Below are 16,627 nucleotides of genomic sequence, written 5' to 3'. Positions count from 1 at the left end.
AAAAACTTATATTCATACATTTGTTTCATCTCATGGCAGAAATAATGCCTACATGAATACTGCCACCTAAAAAAGGGCTAAGGAGGAAGGGGGGCAGGGAGACCACTGGGGACCTTACAGGAAGGCTCTGTGGGCTAGATCCTGGGAGCCATGGGAGCACCGGGCAAACTCTGGTTCTGGTAATAAAAACAAAACAAACAAGAACAGGAGAGTGAAGCACACGAAGGCAAGAGCCTGTAAGCCAGGACAAAGGGCTAGACTTTGCCTGAGATCAGCAGAGAAAAGGGAACAGGAGCTGAGTCATGAAGAGATTGCATTGCCCAAGATGGAAAGAAAACCAAATTCCTTGAACAATTTTACCACATCTCTTTACACTTCACCCCGTAAGAAAATGAGGAAAACATTGAAGCTAACGGGTCTGCTCTCCTGCCCATCTGCATGGAGTCACACCTGTACGAACCAGTACAGGTCTCCTTGACTTGCTTCACTGGGGTGCACCTGAGCGCGCATCTCCACCAACCACCTTACAGCTGGTCACACCAGGTCAGTATGTACTGCTTGGCAACTTTACCAATCTCTGGCATGCTAATTGAAACATAACCCCTACTTGGCATTGGTTAAGCTTTGAACTTCAAAAAATAATTTCCCCCTCCATCTTGGAACATCTCTGCATCACAGTTGTCACCCTTCGGTCTTGTGCCTCTGATAAACCTAGCTGGGGCAGGCTCCTATGTGGGGCAGCCAGGCAACCTCTGCAGGGTTTTTTGGCATCCTCATCCCTCTTTGCCTTCAGCTGTAACCAGCCCCCCACTCTGATGTCTCGTGCATCTGCCCTAACACCTTTGTTAACACCTTCTACCCACCACCCTTCTATGCACTGTCATCTCCACCGCTGTCCATTTCGTCCCGTTGAGATGCTTTCATATCATTAGCTCACCAGATGGCAAATATTATATACAATATTAAATAATGCATTCCATATCAGTAATTGGGAGCTAAGGTGGACCTCCTCCTGCTCCATCTTCCGTCTGCTCCATCAAACCTCTCACCTCCTGGAGATCAAGCTTCACTGCAGACTCCTCTGCTCCTTTGTTTATCTCTTAATCTGCTGTGCCTGTTGCTAGATCCAAATGCCTCATCATCTTGGCATTAGAAAGTCCACTTTCCCAAGGTACAGAGTGTTTATGGAGTATCATCAGTAATTCAAGTGTCTGCCAGCTAAGAGATGTTATCTCCAGAATAGCTGAAGAATACCTCAAAATCATGCTCCAACTCATCTGCCTGAAACGCTCACCTACAGAACATGCTAAAAGCAGATGTAGTTTTCAAAATGTGCCCCCCCCCCCGATTTAACCAGTTGCTTAATTTTCACACATGAATCATCTGGCATTCCACAGGCCACGATATATAGCTTTCATTATGTCACTGCTGACATTTTCAATGCTGGAAGACCATGATTTACTGGTTTTCATTAGACCTGATCTCCACTCTCGGTCCTACCCCCAACTTGTTGAGGAATCCATATCTGATCAGTGAAATGTTGATCTGACTTGAAAATATATTGCTCTTCATCTTCTAATTTCTCTAAAATTGAACTTTTCTGACAATTACTTCCAGTGCTGACAGTGAGCATCTACCCCCATAAATAATGAGCCTGAGAGGACATCTCTTCCTCTGGCCTTGGGAGAAAATGGGCTGCTAGCAAAGACACTCCCCAGCCAAAGCCACAACATTGCTAGATTTTTATCACAGCAAATACAAAGGAATATTTAAGCCAAAATAAAACCATTTTCTTTCAAACATTTGAACTGAAACTTTGTACAGTTTTGCTTTCCAACTGAAGCATTAGGCCAACACCATTTTACATCTTTGCTAGCAAAGACCTCCCTAAGCACTGAGAAACCACGTCCAACAAGCTGAAGGCTCCTTTGCATTAGCAAAGCATCGCCCATGGCTCAGCACCGCCAGTACTGCTGTGCAAGACATACAGCTGATAGCACAGCCAGGCCAGCAAACCCAGCCCACACCGTGATTTGAAAAGACAGAGGAAAACAACCAACTCCATAAACTGAACACTATGGCAAGCACTAGTAAGAACTGCTTATGTGAAAGTTTTTACAGATCACAGAAAACCTGAAAAAAAAATATTAAATCAGCCTAGACTCATGTATGATAGAAGTTTACTCCGTAAAGCCAACAGGGAGGCTAATCAACAAATGGGCTGAAAAATCAAAAATCTTAGTGGTCTGAAGAATACATGAGAACATGTCTGATAAGAAGCGTTCCAAATTGCTTTCTATGGCACTATTTTAGTTATTTTATCTTTTATGTGTAATTAAAACCTCACAAAAAATTAAATCAGGCCACGTTTTTTTTTATAGGGAATGATGGCCCTTCTAAGAATATTATAGATAAAACATAGTTTACTCAACAACATCTATGATCGTCCCCACCACACTCACCAAAAGATACACATTTTGACACTGAAGGACTGATTTAACTTCCATAATGTCTAATTATGTCACAAGTCACTGGCTACAAAACCATCTACGTGCTTAAAGCCATGTTGGGTTCTATCTAAAGATAAATAGCATTTCTGTTCCCTTTTTAAGTCAAACGTGCACTAGCTGTAAATATCCTGAAGTATCAATGCAAGAAAGACATTAAAAACAGAACCTTAAACAATGGGACATTATTACGGAGCAAACCAGTACTATAAATAGGCAGCAAGATTATCTGATAGAATTCCACACTGGGAAGTGTGGAATGGAAATCAATTATGTCCAGGGAAGAGCCCCCAGCTTCTGCAGCACTGCAGGGAAATTACAGAACTGGGAACCTTTCTGCAAGCTCCAGGCACTGACCATGTTCACCCAGCTCATGACTGAAGTCAACTCTGGTCATACTCAGAAATATAGGCATGGTGCTAGTACGTGCTCACGTGTCGTTTCTGGTTGCAATGATTATTTGTTAGAATCTTGGGCAGGGGGCACAGGAGCTAGAAAAAGCAGTGCCAAGCCAGTGAGGCTCACCATCAGCTGCACATTCGGCCCAACATCTGCCACCTCCCAACCAGAGAACCTTCCCCTTTAGTAATTTCAACCCTTTCATATAATTTTTGAAGAATCATTCAGCCCCTGCTTCCCTTTCATATTTGTTTCCATCCCTGGCAGTGCTCCAGGCCAGGCTGGATGGGGCTGGGAGCAGCCTGGGCTGGGGGGGGGGGGTCCCTGCCCGGGGCAGGGGTGGGAACTGGGGGGGCTTTAAGGTCCCTTCCAACCCAAACCCTTTTCTGATTCTTTTTTTTGTTTTTGCTATGAGAAGCAGTTCGTTATCCATGACTCCTTGACTGGTAGATCCTATTTCCAGTAATTATTCTCCCTAAAGTCCCACCAGCGGGGTTAAGAGCTCTGGGCTAAATGAAACATGCTGCTTATCTAGAGATGTAAATACAGCAGCCTCTCTCACATGTTTCTAAACTTTCAATAAATGGTCAGTACCTATGCAGTAAGTAAACTCCCTTTAAGCTTATATGACACATATTGGTTAAGGTATATACATATCCATGTGCTGTTATGTCAACAGACAGCTCTGCCCGTGGATTCTGCACTCCCTAATACACGGGAGCTACACCTGCCCCTGCAGATGAAGTGGGCCAAGAGAAGGCTGAGAAGGGGTGGCCCCACACAAAGCACCCACAGTTGGTGGTGCATGGCCCTCCTTCACCCCAGCATCATGCTCGGCCATCATCTGGCAGAGCCATGCGAGCGGATGGCAGACAAGACTGCGCCATGCAAGGATGCTCACGGCATGGGCAGCCATGTGCCTGCACAGCTCCTGCTCCAGCCCTGCACTTGCACACAGCCATCACTTGCAGCAGTACACAAGCTCAAAAACATGCAGTTATCTCAGTGGTTACACCCTCAACACTCATCTCAGTGGAAATCTTCAGGGTTTGCTTCCATATTTAGGTGTAAAGCCTTGCTAACTCCAAAAACGTGTTGGAAACCAGAAATTCCCAGGAGAAGACACTTTACCTGCTCTATTTCCTCTGGCATTCTGGGGCTCAGCACATCGGCATTTGGGTCAGCAGAAAACCTTCCATTGACTTCAAATACTGGCTCCATAGGGCTGCTGGGACACTGCCTGGCAAGGGCAAGCATCGTCCTGCAGAGGCTGAGCAAAGACCAGCGGCAGCATAGCCATGCTCTGGAGGAAAGCTGCAGCACCCACCCGGACCCGGCACCTCCTACACCCACGGCAGCGTTACACATAAGCTCCCAGTTGCAGCCACAGCTCCGAGCACCACAGTTACAAGCACACAATGAAAATATGTTGCTTGCACCCCAACTCACCCAAGCGCTGGGGCCGAAGAAGCGCTGCCGTGGCACCTCCTGCTATTGCGCTTGCCACTGGGAAACCATCCCGCTCTCGCCCACCATTAGCCACATCCCTCATCTGCAGCATAAAGAAACCCCTCACAATACAACAAGTGCTTTTAAAAAACATACCTTTCTGCAGAGAAGGGACGGTAACCGAAGAAATCTAGGCCTGCCGAGATGTGGCAGGATAAGGCGTGCAGTAACCCAGCCTCCCAAACCAGGGGAACAGTATCTCTCTGAACTCCTTATAAAGTTATACAGCAGCGTGAGAAGCACCAGGAATTAATTAGAAAACAGGTTTCCATGTCTGATCAGGTGTCTGCTCTTTCTGCTACAGCTTTGTTTCCAAGGAAGGTACAGGCACCAGTCCTGGCTCCTGCAGAACAAGCTGACACCTATTGCTCCATGTACACTCCTGCTGGGGGGGAAGCGTTGCTCAAATACAAATGTTAGAGAAATAAAGAAAAAAAATACTGGATAGCAGTTTGCAGAGTTTGCTTTTACGTTTACTCTCTGTGCACATCCATGCCTTCTCCCCTGTGCAATAAAACTAACAGGAAAGCAGGAAAGGTCTCACCCCTCCACAAGTGATTCGTTTCTCCCAGACTTGCCTACTAGAAACCCTAAGACTTTGCACACTCTAGCCACGAAAATTATTCAGCTGAGAAAACAAAATAATCAGTGGTTTAAGTCTTTGTTTTATATCCTTTCGGCTGAAAAAATCAACTTTACAGCAGAAACCAAGTAGCTACAACTCTTGCAAGCTAAACCACCATATGGTCTTAACTGCCAGCACACGTTTGTGATGTTTTTTAGAGTCACTGGGAACACGTGCAATCCTCACAATGCCGGTTCTGCTGTAAATCGGCAGCCCCAGCTGAGCATGGCCTGCGCTGGGACATCAGGTGAATTTTCATCCCCGACAGCACAGAGAGGGGCAGGGCAGGCACCCACTCCCAGAACACAGAACCCACAACTTCACCCGTAACCCTGCCCCTGCCTATACACCTGTATCCAGATCGCTGTAGGAGCTGGGACATTTTTTCTTTCTTCTTGAAGCGGAAGAGAAGAAATAAAAAATGTGCCATACAGCCTCCTGTTGTTATGACAGGCTTGCACAGCTATTTCAGGTTTTGATTTATGATCAGGGGGGGCTGGTTTCTGAGAAGCTCCAAGCCATGCTGCTGTGCCAGAGACACGATGTCATGTAACTGAATTTCTGATTCCCCGCCAGTTTGAGCAGCGATATTAAACGCAGCCAAAATGAGCTTCCTGTGCTCAACTGGAAACAAAAGAACACTTTTACAACACTGCCCTCAGGGTTAATAGAAATATATACATCCAACTCAAGGCACAGTTACCATCTTATCGCACTATCAGCTCCTGCGTGCACAGAACAGAAATTCAGCGTGGGCTCTTGTGTGAGGTGGCTGCATTGAAGTCGGTGCGGACAGATGCAGAGGGAGTTCCCACAGCAGCAGGCGGCAAAGCAGCGGCTCAGCCCTGCCCGCCGCGGGACCTTCCTCCCCAGCCGCTCCTTTCCCAAATGCGGAGCACAGCGCAGGGTGGAACACACAACCTCAAACCCCGGCTGGAGACAGAAGAGTTACTCTTTGGAATTCTGAGAAAACACTTGGATCTTAATTTAACACCACTGCCAACTGGTCCTGACAGCTGTAGACAGTGGGGAGTTTTGACCACAATGAAGTCAGGAGTATGATTATGGGTCAGATTTGGAGAGAATCTGCAAAGCAGATGCTACCACTCACACCAAGGCAAATGGCTGCTTAGCTTGAACAGCACGTTACCTGCACAAACACACTCTGCCATCCCCCAGCTGTCCCCCAGCATCAGCCACGGAGGATGCCACCCATGAAGGACTGGGCTGCGCAGGTTTATCTCACACAGCACGCACTAGTCTCACCACCAGCAGCAAATGACAGCCGAAGATCTGGTGATGGTGATGCTTTCTTTAAGCAATCTCGGTGCTTAATTTTAAGCATCAGAGGACCAAAACATTTCAGATGACACAGAAAGTGTGGTATTGTACACTCAAGTCTTGTGTCTTGCAAGTTCTGTCCATGAGCCATGACTTTTCCAATACTTCATAGAATCATTTAGGTTGGAAAAGACCTTTAAGACCATGAAGTCCAACCATTAACCCAGCACTGCCCAGCCCACCACTAAGCCATGCCTCGCTCCAGTGGCACCGAGCTGCTATTCCAGCCACCCGACAGTGCGAGGCAGATGCTGCGTGCACAGACCGCAAATATGTCCCATGTTCAACAAGTCCAACAAGATGGACCTGAACCCCAGGAGCTGGGCAACCAAGGACCAACAAAATAAAGATCCTTGCACCTCCTGGAGCTACAAGGAGACTTAGTGCCCCACCAGAGACCACAGTTACCACCTCACTCCTGAATAATGAACCAGTTATAGTGGAACTGCTGTGAGACATGGTGCCCTGAGGAATACCAAGTTAACGGACACAGATCTGCAGGTATTTTGGATTTGAAAAGAACAAGCAGATACTGAAGTCCTACTTGAAATTCTGGAGAATAATGCAAAAAATCCAACAAATGAATGGTGCTCAGACAGATCTAAGGCTGCTAACTGGTGGTCCAGCCCTGCCAGATGCTGTTGACAGCTACTGAAAGCATACGCAATCATTTCAAGACAAATCACCTTGAAAATAATCCTCCTTCAAGAAAGCTTATGATATCCAACAAATTTAAACCGTTTTCAGACATCCATGAAAAAAGAGGATTGGAAAAACACAGTTATACACTATGAATGCTGATCAGAGAGAAAAACAGAGTGAAGACAAAGGCTGGCATCAATGAACACAGCTATCAAGTATTCTAAACCAAACGGGACAAAACTCAACCAAATGGCTTGAAGGTGCACTCTGTTCCTGAAGATGCTGGATGTGAGCTAGCAGGTACGGGATCAGCCTTGGAAAAGTGATTCTCCATTGATAACCCATCAAACTGTTATTGGACCACAAATACCAGAGTGAATTCGGAGAGCCAGTGCACATTGTTTTTCCAACATCTGAAGCCGTCTGACAGCTTATGAAATACAAGGGCCTTTCCTGCCTACTAAGGAAGCTACATTTTACTGAAAGTTGCTATATTTTTAAAAAATTCTACAGACAACGTGTGTGCTAAAGACATCACCAGAACACACCCTGTTGGGAAACGGCAACAGGTCAGCTCCTCTCCGTGACTCACTAGCAGTGAACAGCTCATCAGCAAGATGCGCTGGTGTCCACAGAAGCTCTGTGTAGCTTCCACAGCTCTATGCGATAGGTGCACCCACACATCTGTACGGAGACATTTTTCCATTCACAAAAGCAACACAGAAGTGTTGCTGCAAGACTTTAAAAGTTCTTCCCATAACAGGCCCTGTGAATGGATACCAGGTAGAAACCTTCTGAACACTTGATGGCCTTGAGTCAAGACTGGAGTCAGAACTACCGCAGCAATAAGCATCTCTAATAAAGCAGTGGTTATAATGTTGTTCCTACTTTTTGGAACCTCAATATAATTTTCATTCACTAGCATCAGACAGAGCCCTCCGTGTTTACTTTGACTGCCAAGCCAGGCAAACACCCTCACAGCGTAAGAATTAAAAGGGAAAAAAAGTGACAGACGTACTGTGGTACACACCTTGCGCGGCAACAGTTTGGTGCATGGTCCAAAGCACCAAGACCTGTACTAATCACCTTGAGCTCATTAATTTATGAAGCTTTGGCCCAACTCTAGCGGCTGGCAGATTATCAAGCTCTTAGTTGATGTGATTCAAACTAATCCACTAAAAGGCATTTAAGAGCCAGCTAGGAAATAAGTATTTTTCTATTATTAGAGGCACTAAAAAGTTTTAATGGCACCAGACTCTCAAGGTGAGGGAAACAATGCTCAGGTCCATATGCAAGAATTTCCCACCTCAAATCGCACCACCAGTCAGTGCACCAGGTCATGCAATGGTCATCCCAGCGTTTCTAAACCCTTTCACTAGAGAAGGCAAAAAAGCAACCTGTTATTACTTCTTTCTCCCTTTTTCATCCTTCTTCTGATCCCATCTTCCGCATGATTTACTAGGGAAAGGAGGATTTTGCTGTCGTATCAGAGTGTGTGTCATTATGCACCTTTCTGCTCCTACTCCCATATGTAGCAATGCTCAGAGCCATCAGTGGTATCTGGACGGGCTGGGCATGAAGGTAAGGGCTGCGACATTATCAAACGCACACTGAGGACATCCTCCGAGTGCCTCAGTTAAGGAAACACTGCAGCTTGCATTAGTAGCTGATTAGGCACAAAAACCCCAACCAAAAACACCACCACCACCCCCAAAACAAGAAAGAAAACAACCGAACCAAACAGAGAAAGAAAGAGAGAAAACTTTCAGGTGCCCTGATAATGGAAAAAGAATTTAATTACAAGCCACAAACCAGCATAAGGCACAGAGATGTAAGGAAGCAGGCTTCCTGAGCCGTGGGGCTCACGGGGTCCCTGGTGCAAGGCACGTTGCTGCCCGGTTTGCTGTCAGACTGGGTCATGTTCAAAGATTTTTATTTCATCAGTTCCAGAAAGCCAGAAGCTTGTTGTCTGGACACCAAACCAAACGAAACCACATGTTATTCCCAGATAAAATATTTCAGTATATAAAAAAATTCTACCTTTCTTAAGCAGGTAAACACTCACTTGTTTAACAGTGCTCTTGGCTGCCTCAGCTGAAGTTTGCTTAATAAATCAGTGCCACAGAAAAAGACCCAGGAGAACAAAACCCAATGAGAAAGTCTTTTTCCCTTTTGCCATTTGAGTATCAGATCTAGAACCAAGGTATACTGAGGGAGAAGCTGCTTAAAACCTCTTTTATCTGGGGAAAGACTAACTATGATATGAATTTTTAAAACCTTTTAAAAGCACACAAAAAGCTCTGTAGTCTATTGTATGTTGAAGCAGCATACAGTTTGGTAGATGCAAGCTAAACTCCTGCTGAAAACAACTTCATAGCAATGAAATTCATACTTAGCAGCTTGCCTGATGCTGATAAAACAACTGCAAAATCTTTTCAATCCTTGAAGACCATCTAAGAAATATATATATATATTTTTTAAGATAGACAGATGTACACACACACATATATATGCATGCACACACACACAGCAGCAGCAGAGATGGGAGGTAAAACAAGGAGGGCAAGGACACTTAGTCTTTTCTTGTCCTGGGGGGTATCCATGAAGTTTTCACTCCCCCCAAACTACTTGTTATCGCTGATTCCCTTGGATGCTCTGAAGCACCACAGTTCCTACCCACAAAATGAGCTCGTTTGGAAGCTGTATAAACCTACCCAAAGTCACAGCCGTTACCACAGCGACACCGGGTTCAAGTTCAATATTTACAGTTGGCTTTGAAAGACGTATCCCTACCCTATGCTGACCCGCTCCTCCAGCGCCGCTCGACACGGTGACCCAAGACGCCGGCCAGCACCCTCGCCAGCCCCTCTGATCTCACCGTCAAGAAGCCTCGCTGGGGACTGGAAGCTCCTTAAGAGAATAAACACATCTCAAGAGATATTAACCGGTGGTATCTGCAGACTGGCATCTGCTTCCTCGGCAGTTTAGCCCCAAATGTTTGTCTGGAAAGAGCACTCTGAAACCAGTAGGGATTTCTAGGAAATCCAGCCCTATACTGGTTAAGCTTTAGACTCTCACTAAGACAAAAATATGAAAACAAAATATGGGAAAATAATATAAAATCCAGTAACTATTTAAACATACAGAATACCACATTAACAGAATTGGTCATGAAAACCCACTAATGCTCATGTCAAAACTACCTTTATCTGAAAGTTTGCCTTGTTTCAGAAAATTCAAATGGTCTGTTTTATTTCACATCATTTAGACCTACAGAAATGCCATAAACCTTATGCGGCAACACTCAAGCAAATATCATGAGACGAGTATTTATCCAACATATACGAATCAAGTCTAAATAACCGCACGTGCACATCAAAACTATCAAACGCATTATCTCGCCTAAACGCACTTCACCGATCGACTCGAAGTGAGCATCGCTGTAATTTCAGGAAGCCTTTCCAAAACAAACATGAGCATCACATGCATCGTCCCTGACAACACGCATGAGAAACAGAGTTAAACTTATCACAACATCTCAGTGGCCACCCGATCGGATATTTTCTGCTTATTGCATTCACATAAAGCGCATGCACTCACCAGAAATGAGCACGCCGGCTTGAAAAGATTCAGGTTTGTTTGGGATACTGAAATTACACTGCTGCCCCTTGGGATTTTGGTTGGTGGAAGCCCACGAGAACATATGACTTTAGCAACAGATGCACAGAGCGTTATCTTAAGATGCTAAAATTTTATCAAGGACTCCCATTATTCTGGAGACAAGAGCTATTGTTTCCAACTCACGTCAGCGCTATTTTGGGAAACTGGTTATACACACAGTCACCCAAATTAGTTTTCATTTGATTGTTTAAAAATAACATCTGAAAAAGTAACCTAACTTAATGTACTTCATTTACTTCAAAAAAAAAAAAAAAAAGAATTACACATGTTAATATGAAACAGGAAACAAATGAAACTGCACAAGAAAGCTTGGAGCTGGCAAACAGAAATCCAGTGGTTTAAGTGAAAGAATATTTCAGCTTGATTTTCCTTCTCCTTCCTACCAACCTTATTTTCAGGTGGCCAAAACCCTTATGGCATACCTTTACCTCCTCCTCCAAAGCACAACTGTAGACACACGTTATTTACTTTAAAAAAAAAACAAACATCCTGCAGCTGACTAAGCTCCAGAAACCAGCCTGTCAGACCCCCCCCCTGCACCACCCAGCCAAACCCCCTGATTTCTGTAACAGCAATGTGAATATCAGGGCATGAAAGGACAACAGGCTGCGACCGCCCCGCCTGCGCTCCAGCACGAGGGCTGGAAAACAGCACGGACCAGCATTGCGAAATGATTCCATTTGAAAATCTTGTCATGAATAAAGGAATAAGAACAGCAAAAGGGAACGGGGACTGGAGTTAGCTATTTCCAATTATTAAGGGAGAGGGGGGAATTTAAAATTATTAATAATAATCAAACAGTAACACAGTGCCAGTTCATATAAGTTCCCGTAAAAAGTTTTTTTGTTGGTTTTGGGTTTTTTTTTGGGGGGGGGGGGGGTGTTGTTTTTTGGTTTGGTTTGGTTTTAGGATTTTTTAAATTGCCCTTGGGCACTTCACAGCCATATCTAATAAGCTCAAAATTAGGCAAGGTTATGAGTGCTCAAGCCTTCAGCTTGCATGACTTCCAGTTTTCCAGAACCATTTTATTCACTGCACTATAAACCAGTTTCTGAATCCCAATGATTTGGTCTGTAAATCTGTTTACATGCTTTTCTTCTTTTACACAACACATCCCTTAGTACAGAAACACCCTTGTGGATACAAACCCCAGCAATTTTGTAAGCTGCCTAGTGCTGAAATACTCACAACATTAACGTTTTGCCGGCCAAATACCACCAGTATACAAAGGAATCACCCGACAGCTAGTCAGCCAGCTACCTACAAGTCATAATTCGTCTGTACAACAGCTAATGAGATAAAAGCAGATACATACAAAAGCAGTAGGTTGACTGATACAAAGTAATTGCAGGTAGAATTCGATGACAGTAATTTATGTATTTCTATTAAAGGAAAGGTGGTTGTATAGGAAGCGAATGAAAGGTCATATACACCCCTCCACCCCCCCTCCAAATTTAAAAAGAATGCACAAGGGATTTTATATACTATATGGACATGTAAAAGGAAAAAGGACACAGTAAAACTTTTAGCTATAATTGACTCCATTCCTCCCATCCCTTCCTATCATATTTAGCAGTTTATACATCATATTTAGCTGTTTATGTAAAGCCAGGCAAGGCAGCAAGGCGAGCCCCCGCAACAGCTTACTTGGAAATACATGCCAACGGAGCCACACGCAGGATATTTTATGTCCTCATCCCGAATACATCCCAATATTTAACTTCAAGGTTTCCACAAAGGATTTTCTGAGTATTACAGCAAAGCGAAGTCCTGGCACGAAGCGCCGCTCCTCCCGTGTGCATCTGTAGCATCCCTTCTGAGAGAGACCCAGTCCTACCGCCCTGCCTTGGCACTGCTGCGAGCCAAATAAATGGCAATATTGTGGATTGGGACGGGATCGCGCCCTGCGGCGCTGGCGAAGGGTCTGAGCTGAGGAGCACGTAGACGCAAAGCCCTGCAGCGTACAAATGGCAGCAACATTTAGAGAAAACTTCTCCCTTTTTGTCACCTGCCAAGTGATAAACTGTTATTTTATTCGGTATACAAATGTCAAAAATATTTAACAACTATATAAGGTCCGTGACCAAGCAGTACCAGCTACATACATAAATTTCCACTGTAAAACCCTCTCAATTTCCACAGCAGCTTTATACAAACTATATCAGAGACAATGAAGCACAGCGTACGCACACCAGACCAAATACTGGCGCTTACAGAAAACAATGATTATTGCTGCGAACATATGGCAACTGAGGGATAAGAACTATGCTCCTCTCTGAGTAGGTCACACCACACAACAAAGAACACAGTAAATTCACCGGGGTAAAATGGGCATCTAAGGTCTCCTACAGCTATTGTAATACTTGGCAACAAGGAAAACTATGAGGAATTAGTCGCTTTTTTGTAAGAGAAAGGCGGCTTTCCAACAAGCAGGTAGTCTTGCCAGTCAAACTAACCATCCTCCCCCAAGAAGTCACAGAATCCAAAATAAGTCAAGAAAAAGATGAAATAAACGTGGGATATGTTTGTACTCATGCCCTTCCTCACCAGTTATATCACAAGGAGGTATTGTCTAACATAAAAATCTATGCAGAGTGCCAAAGAAGTACCAGCATTCCTACCTCACCGCCCACTTCGTGCTATTCTCACTCAGTAAATATCTTGTTACAAAAGGAAGATACCTATCAGCAGTCGAGATATGCCATATTTTACCCAGGAACCACGTCAGCCACCGTGGGATTAAAATAACAGTTCATTTTCAAGGCAAATTAATTTTAACTAAATATGTCTTACTGAGCTTTATCAAACCAAACCATCAGCCGCACCAATACGTGCTTCGATCTCTTCTGCAGCATTCACCGTTGCCCAAGCTCAGCTGTGGCATCATTTGACCCCTGTGAGTTCTTCTTCCTATTCCATCGCATCGATTTGAGAGACACTACATGCAATGTGGGGGCCAGGAAATACGAGGAGGGCTATAGCTTACTGTGGCCAGGCTCATACATGGCTAAAAACCGTCTTGAAGGATATACAGCAATCATTTCAGTCCTCCTTAAACCCCTACACTTGCCGATCGATCCAGTTTCTAACAGTAGCGGGAAGCTTGGACAAGCCAAGGGGGTCAGAGTTTGGCTTCCACTGGGAAACCCCGATCCTCCTCATGAGCAAAAACTGAAACAATAATTTATTCTATTTCCAAACTACATTGTAACTTATACTTTACCTTTTACACCAGAGAATTAGGGGAAATCAGACTCAAGATCAGACACACGAACGCCAGATAATTAAACAAGCGGATCGCTGACGCATAAATCAAGTTTTAGATTTACAGTGAACAAGTCTTCTACTGTAATACAACCAGGGTGACTTTTCAAACATTTTTATGTCAGCACCAGCGTAAAAAAGAAATCCAGTGGAAACTCAAAGGGTCGAATTCCCTCCCCGCTGGCATCTCCCAGGGCCGTACAGGAGGCAGCAGGGTCAGACCCCGGGACCAGCCTGACTGAAAGCCAGCCCTTGGTGTCTGCATAACTAGCTGGTTGTGTGTTGGGAATCATTTTATCTGAGCAGTACTAATGAGCTAAATCACTATTATTATTATTATTGCAGCGATCACCCACCCATGAGCGCCTGACCCATGATTTATTTTTACCTTGTTCCACCGCAAAGCGAGTGTGGATCTAGTGAAGAAATCTCATCCTGGCACCTCCTCTCTAGCAGCTCGTGAAGCCTGCAAGCCCACCGCTTAATAAAGCAAAACCACCTACATTTTCATTTCAGCTATCCTTCTTCAAGCGCTGGTTACACAGCGGAGGGCACTGTTACATTTCCATGCCAGAAAACCAAACAGGCAGGTCTGAAACCCCTGGGGCTCCGCAGCCGGGGCTGGAGGGGATGCAGGAGCCTGCCCGACCCCCTGACAGCCCCGTCCAGCAGCAGCCCTGAGCTCTGATGCAGCGAGATAGCCATATCTCTGTGCAAAGCAGGGCTCCCACAGCAATAAAAGCAAAAAAAAAAAAGCAACAAAGATAGCTCTAAAGGTATGTTAATGACCGCACTGGGGATCTCCACCCAGCTCACACTGAGATCTTTGGTATTTATTAATTTCCACAGAACAAGCTCTCTAAGGCAACATAATTTTTCGATTTTTTTTGGTGGGGGAGAGAGAATCCATATGGTGTGCCAGCTCTGCCCATTGGAAGCTCACAATCCACGACAGCCATCAGCCCTGTACTCTGGCGTGGCCTTAAAATGAACCTCATGTAGACAAAAAAGACAAACCACAGCCCCTCTGCACAGCCTGGACTTGTGCTGCTATAAAAATCAATAAACACACACCTAAGAACATACCGTATTGAACACAGCGGATACTCCTGCAGGTAGCCCCATGGTTTGGGCAGGTTTTTATAGCTGTCGATATCTACTACCAAGTCAAAGTTTCCAAAATATAAAAGAAATTATGCTGATTTATGAAAGAAAACAATTTGTAAAAAAACCTATGTTTTCATAAGCAGGCTCTCCAAAAAAAAAAAATTAAAAGAAGAAAAATCACACCCACGGTCTCCTGTCACATCCAAATAACCCACTGGGGAGCAGGGCAGGACCAACAGCCACCGAACTGCGCCTTGCCCGCTCCATCACCCCACCTTCCCCCAACGAGCACCCGGACGTGCCTTTTCCCCCTGGAAACACCCGCTTTGGAGTTCCAGCATCTCAGAGCTGAGCCCCATGGGCTGAGCCCCAGTCCCCCGTCCTGGCCACCGAACACCCACGCAGCCACGGTCCCCCCCAGGTAGCTGACTGCGGTAAGAGGGTGACCTGGGGGGTAAGGGGTTGGGTAGGTGGGGGGATCGCCAGGACTGGCCCCCCACCCCAGTCCTCTCACAAATACGGGGTGCAGTTCCGCTCTTTTAACGGATTGCCTAATCTATACCTTGAATTTAAATAATCCATACCTTGAGTTTCAATAATCCACACCCTTGAGTTTCAATAATCCTTATATTGATTTTTAAATAATCCGACTGATCGTTGAATGAACTGAAGTTTGTTGAGTGACGCCACTCCCCGCGCACCACGGGTGGTACGCTTGCCCAAGCACTCGCCAACCCAAGCGACTCTTAAGACCAAGATCACTTTTTCCCCCTGTAACAGAGAAAAAGACGAGACAGCAGAGATTCTGTGGAACAGAGATGCGTACCTGTGGAGCACGTGCGTGCCAGCCCGTGGCTCAGGGGGTTTCCATTTGGCAGGCGGCAGCCCCGGCCCCCCCCCGGGCACTGCCCGCTACAGCCCCCCGGTCCCCATGGCTGGGTGGCGGGCTGCCGGCTCCCCCCTCCCGCAGCCAGCAGCAGCCACGCCGCTGGCTCATGGGATGCGTGTGCCCGCTGCAGCTCTCCTCGGCTGGAAAAGGAAGATTAGGATCTTTGCTGGGCACAGCTTGTGCTGAGCTCCAGCTTCTTGCCGTGCTTCATTAAAAAATTAGATGCTGGATTCTTCCAAGTGTAGCTATACATATCAAACAACTATGCTGTTATTCTAGTCTCTTACGCAAGTCGGCTTTGTTTCAGGGGAAAAAAAAAAAAAATCTACAGACAATCAAACATAAATTCAAAAGCCTGGGGAATTAGCAGGCAGCCGGGGAGAGGAATCACATCCCGTCGCAGCGTGGCACGGCTGCTGCCCTCCGCAGCGGCGAGCGGACAGAGCGCCTTGCCAGCACGACTCAGCTATGAAATACAAACACTCCTGCCTGCCGGGTTACCTTGTTCCCAGCAGCTTTTCCGCTCCGAGGGGCTGATCCGCTCTTCACAAGGGTCAATAGTGAGTGATTTCTATCTGCTCCAGCTGGGAGTGTCTTTCCAGCGATGAATCATGCTGGTTTATCCCAGCATAATGTTACAGAACGCTTTACTCAAGCAAAACT

At 45.5% G+C, this 16,627-nt stretch overlaps 1 protein-coding gene across 4 annotated transcripts in view; it reads right to left on the bottom strand.

Annotated features, from left to right (window-relative positions):
- LYPD6 (LY6/PLAUR domain containing 6) overlaps positions 1 to 15,977 on the bottom strand; it is a 38,184-nt gene extending 22,207 nt beyond the window's left edge. Inside the window, exon 1 of one of the 4 annotated variants that reach the window (XM_027793824.2) lies at positions 15,902 to 15,977. The gene's annotated coding sequence lies outside the window, so the exon portion shown is untranslated. Of the gene's footprint in view, positions 1 to 10,623; positions 10,732 to 12,351; positions 12,524 to 15,659; positions 15,862 to 15,901 lie in introns of those variants that run through there. The other 3 variants (XM_055811902.1, XM_027793823.2, XM_013303193.3) reach the window with 3 other exon arrangements.
- Between the last annotated feature and the right edge of the window lie 650 nt (positions 15,978 to 16,627).

Source organism: Falco peregrinus, chromosome 8 (assembly GCF_023634155.1).
Source record: "Falco peregrinus isolate bFalPer1 chromosome 8, bFalPer1.pri, whole genome shotgun sequence".
NCBI lineage: Eukaryota > Metazoa > Chordata > Aves > Falconiformes > Falconidae > Falco > Falco peregrinus.
This window is presented reverse-complemented; position numbering and strand designations above follow the sequence as displayed.